Source organism: Amblyomma americanum, chromosome 2 (genome assembly GCF_052857255.1).
Source record: "Amblyomma americanum isolate KBUSLIRL-KWMA chromosome 2, ASM5285725v1, whole genome shotgun sequence".
In the NCBI taxonomy this organism is placed as follows: Eukaryota; Metazoa; Arthropoda; class Arachnida; order Ixodida; family Ixodidae; genus Amblyomma; species Amblyomma americanum.
Window position 1 is genome coordinate 219,082,442 of NC_135498.1, and position 5,261 is coordinate 219,087,702.

Sequence of the window (5,261 nt, forward strand, 5' to 3'; positions counted from 1 at the left end):
TAGAAGCTGTGAAAGACCGCAAGTTCTGCTTGGAGGAAACTGATGTCTGCCGGCGTTTAAATCGACAGCACTCTTATTTTTTTCGAGTGCAAACGCAGTGGCAGAGCGTGGCGTTCCATACTGTGATTTTGTTGTATGGACTCCATTGTCAGTATTTATAGAAAGGGTGGAGAGAGATGACGCGTTTTTCAGAATATTGTGCCGATAGCATTAGATTTTTTTACTCGTGCAATCCTGCCAGAACTTTTCGCTCAACACTTCTCAAAAAGGATAACAAGAAAGCCAACAGCTGACGTCAACATATTCTGCTACTGCCAAGGTCCAGAGGCAGGGAAGATGCTTGCTTGTGATGACCCACAGTGCAGCTAAGGGTGGTTTCATTACAGTTGCTTGGGGATTAAGCGAGCCCCAAAGGGAAAAAAATGGTGCTGCCAAGATTGTTCTACAGCCAAGAATAATGTCTTGCAGTGAGCTGTTTGCCTTGTTTCTGAAATGTTTCCAGCTGCAGAGCTTTACGCCTGTCATAATGTATTGTTAATAAACATAGCATATACTTCAAGTATAGCCTCATGTAACATACCATGCACTGCAGCCAAAAACACCTAAACAAGCATGGTGCCACTTGGCCTCTTTTTGTACATCTCCTCCTGGTCGAAAGCACCTAAATTCAGTTAGTTAATTCACAGTAGTTCATAACAAAGATCAATGAAAACACTGCACTGCAGATATTGATTGAAATGTATGCAGCAAATATTTATCAGACTAGATTCATAATTACTAGGTCGGCTTGTTCCATGCTTTCACTTCAACTAGAAAACAAAGGGAACAAAATTTTACCCCTTTCCAATGGGTTCACATGTACACAGAGAAGCACTGATGAGACTTCAAACGCAAGGCATGCAGTAGTCACAAAACAGTAGATATGTGTCTAATTTAGAGCACTATGAAGATGGGGATTTTCAGCCCACTTTTAGAGAGAGAGAGAGAGAGAACAACTTTATTGAAAATGCCTGCAGAATCGGTTAGGCTCCCACCACGCAGGGAGGACAAGCTTTTACCGCAACGCGGCCACTACGTCAGTCTCGTGCGTTGTGCTCCTCGAGGTCTTGGTCCCTCGCTACTTCCGCGGATCCGAAAGGGCCGCCGCCCCCTTCTTGGGGGTGCTGCCCCCGTTCTCCTCGGTTTCGCTCGGTCGCTGCCTTTCTAGAGCTGCCGAGACCTGCTGGACGGCCTTGAGTTGTTTCTCTTAATCATAGCTCCTCGTTGCATCCTCTAGCTGCGGCGGGATCGTCGTCTCCTCGCTGGCTTCTCGCTGATTTACACTACAGTCCCAAAGGATGTGAGCCGCGGTGGCTCTCTCCTTCGCGCACAATCCACACACGTCACTCGCGTACACACTCGGACACACGTGCTTAGCTATCACCGGGGTGAGCAGGGACCCCGTCTGTAACTGTCTGTATAACACTGCTTCCTTTCGGGTAAGCCCCGGGTGAGGTGGCGGCATAATCTGTCTGTTCAGTCTGTACCATTTCACTATTTCGTTGAAGGTGGTCATCTTGTCCTTGGCACTGCACCGCGACCAACACTACGAGTTGGCCGTGCTTGCAGCCGCGCGGTTGGTTAGTCCTCGCGCGGCCGAGTTGGCCGTCTCGTTGTGGTTTACGTTCCCGCGTTCCGACACGTCACTGCCCATGTGGGCCGGAAACCACTTGATCACCACAACACTTTTGCGTCCGATCTCTTCGGCCTTGCGCAGTATGCGCGCGGCCTCACTACATACCATACCCTTGGCGTAGTTCTTCACTGCCGTTCTAGAGTCACACAGCACTGTAGTGCATCCGGGGTCGGAGACGGCCAAAGCGATGGCCACATCCTCCGCCCGGTGCGCTTCTCGAGTCCGGACGCTCGCCGCGGTCTTCGTTGCACCCGTCGATGCCCCGACAACCACCGCTGCGTATGCGTCGCTGCTCCCTCGATACTCCGCCGCGTCCACGTATACGCCGCCTTCTTCTCTGGCGTGGACGTCCACGAGAGCTCTGGCCCTCGCCAGCCTCCGCTCCTTGTTGTGCTCAGTGTTCACGTTCCTCGGGATCAGGCAAACCCTGAGCTTTCTGTTGATGCTATCCGGTATAGGTACGTCTTTCTGCTGCGTGTCTTCCCTCGGCTCGAGGCCAAGGTCCTGCAGTATCTGTCTCCCGGTTCTCGTTTCAGAAAGACGCTCGAGTTGCGCCGTTCTCGGTGCTTCGGCTATTTCGTCTAGCGTGTTGTCGACTCCGAGCCCAATGAATTTTTCGATGCTCGTGCTCCCGAGGAGACCGAGTGCCGCCTTATACGCCTTGCGTATGGTGGCGTCTATCGTGTTACGTTCGCTCGGCCTCCAGTTGTTAAAGGCGGCCACGTACGTTATGTGGCTAACTGCGAAGGATTGAACGAGCCTAGTCAGGCTCTCATCCTTCATCCCCGCGTTTCTGTTGGACACCCTCCTGATGAGTCTCATTGCCGCGGTAGCTTTGGCTGCGAGCGTGTTGACCGTTTCACCGTTGACTCGGTTTCGCTGGATGAGCAGCCCGAGCATTCGAATCTTCTCGACCTCCGGTATTACTTGGCCTCCCGCCGTCTTGACCATGATCTTGGGACGCTCGTACTTGACTTCCATATTCTTTCTTTTCCTGCCCGCTCCTTTCGGTGGGATCACCAGAAGTTCTGACTTGGTCGGAGAGCAACCGAGTCCAGACCCGTCCAGCTGCTCCTCGATGGCGTTGACCGCTTCTTGCAGCTTTGTATCAATGTGTCCGTCGCTTCCTCCCGGTACCCATAGCGTAACGTCGTTGGCGTAGATGGTGTGCCGCACGCCGGCTACTCTTTCTAGCCGGTTGGCCACCCCGATAATCACGAGGTTGAAGAGTAGCGGGGAGATCACCGAGCCCTGCGGAGTTCCGACGCTGCCCAGTTGCTTCTCTTCGAGCTGCAGGTCTCCCGCGCAGATTTCGGTGGTCCGTTCCGTCAGGAAGTCTTTGATGTACTGGTATATCCTCCTGCCCATGTTTAGCCTGGATACTTGGGCCAGGATAGCCGAGTGCCTCACTTTATCGAAGGCGCTCTGCAAGTCCAGCCCGAGTATGGCTCTGTTGTCCCTGGTGCCCGTCGTATCGTCGATGATCTCGTTCTTCAGTAATATCATGGCGTCTTGCGTCCCGAGCTTGTTCAAAAACCCGATGATGGAATTTGGGTAAAGCTCCGATTCTTCCAGGTAACGCTGCCACCTGTTCATGAGAACGTGCTCGAGGACATTTCCCACGCACGAAGTGAGCGAGATCGGCCTGAGGTTCTCTATGTTGGGCGGCCTGCCAGATTTGGGGATGAGGATCGTCTTGGCTGCTTTCCATTGCTTGGGCAGCCTTCCATCCTGCCAGCACTTGTAGAAGTTCGTGAGCGTTTCGATGGCCGCTTCGTCGAGGTTCTTGAGCGCTCTGTTGGTCACTCGATCGGGACCCGCGGCGGACCTGTCATTGAGATCCTGCAGGGAAACTCTGACCTCCCACTTCTGGATGTCTCGATCTAGCGTCTCGTTCTCGTTGCCTTGGTAATCCTGGTGTCTTTCCGTGGGGGTGGTCGGTAGGTACTTGGCGTCCAAGCGTCGCTTGACCTCGTCCTCCCCGTGTTCGCAGATTGCCTTGTGTAGGATCCTGTCCAGGTTGTTGTGTTGGTGGCCCTTGGTCTTGGTTTCGTCGAGGAGGTGCCGCAGTATGTTCCACGTCTTGCCCTTGTGCATCTGTCCGTCGGTTTCGTTGCAGGCCTCGTTCCACTGTTGGGTGCGTAGCACCCTGCAGTGGACCTCGATCTGCCTGTTGAGCTCGGCGATCTTCTTCCTTAGACTTCGGTTGGTTCGTCGCTTCTGCCACCTCGACTTTATGGACTGCTTGGCTTCTATCAGGTGGGCCAGCCGACTGTCCAACTTGTCTATCCGTTCGTCCGTCTCCAGCACTTTGGTGGCTCCTTCCGTCGTCTCAACGACGTTGGCTGCCCATTGGTCGATGTCCGTAATGTCCAGTTGCACAGCGGGTAGCGCCTTTCGAAAGGCGTCCCAGTCCGTATTGCGATGCTTCCTTATGCCGGTGTTGCCTTGGCCTTCGAGCGGTACGAGGACTTTCACGATGTAGTGATCGCTGCCTAGCTCTTGGCCCGTGTTTCTTCATTTCGCTTCTCTTGATCCTCCGTCGGTTTTGACGAAGGTAAGGTCTGGAGTGGGAGTGGTGTCTCTCGTAACTGATGTGCCGATCCTGGTGAGAAAGGCCGGATCCGTGATTAGGTTCAGTCCCACGTCGGTGGCGTCTTTCATCAGCTCTCTCCCCTTGACCGTCGTTCTGTGGTAGCCTGTCTTGGCTCGGAGCGTTAAAGTCTCCGCACGCTAAGAGCGTATTGCTCCCCGCAACTGAAGTCGCCTTGTGGAATAGTGCCTTGGACCTCTGTTGTCCGTGAGACGGATTGCTGTCGACGTTCACCAGGAAAGTGCTCTCCTTCCTCTTCTTTCCCGTGATTACTTCCACCGTGCAGTGTTCGATAGCGCTTCTGCAGATCATTTTGTTTTCCATGAAGGTGATCCCTTTCCTGACGAAGGTTCAGACCCCTCTGCCCTTGCCCTTGGACGTGTCCCTTTTGTTCGGCGGGCTGTCGTGCGACCGGTAGCCGAGTAGTCTCGGCGTCTCTTCGCTGTGTGTTTCTTGAATCATTATGACGTCTGGTTTCCTCGTTGCTGCAAGTGTTGCTGCAGCACCGCTCTCGCCGCTAAAGCCGTTGCAGTTCCAGTGCCAGACCAAGAGGCCTCTCACTGGCGGTGTGGATGCTGCTGTACGTGCTGTCCCGTCCATTATTGCTGCAGTTTGGCGATGATCTGTGCTTCCATACCTTGTATTTATGCCTGTATCTGCGTCTGCAGCTGTGCCTGCATCTGCGCCATCATGTTCCTGATCGTGCTCTGTATGTTCGTTGTCATCTGCTGAACCATTTGCGCGAGCGCAGTGAGGCGTTCGTTGGTTACCTTGCTGGTCGCCTCAAGATGGTCGAGTCTGTCTTCCTGTTTTTCGATTCTCAATTATCATTCGTTCCTTGGCGCCCTCTATGGCTCTCTTCTTGGGAGCCGGTTCCGCCGCTTTTCTGGCTCTCGGTTCCACCTCGACCTATGGTTCGTCCTCGGTTATCTCGTCTTGTTTCCTCTCTTGTGTGGGCTTCGGCAGCAGCTGGTACTGTTGCTGCATCGCAAT

The 5,261-nt window shown here is 53.7% G+C and overlaps 1 pseudogene; it reads right to left on the reverse strand.

Annotated features, from left to right (window-relative positions):
* Positions 1-1,117: 1,117 nt before the first annotated feature.
* On the reverse strand, positions 1,118-4,730 carry LOC144120374 (uncharacterized; annotated as a pseudogene).
* Between the last annotated feature and the right edge of the window lie 531 nt (positions 4,731-5,261).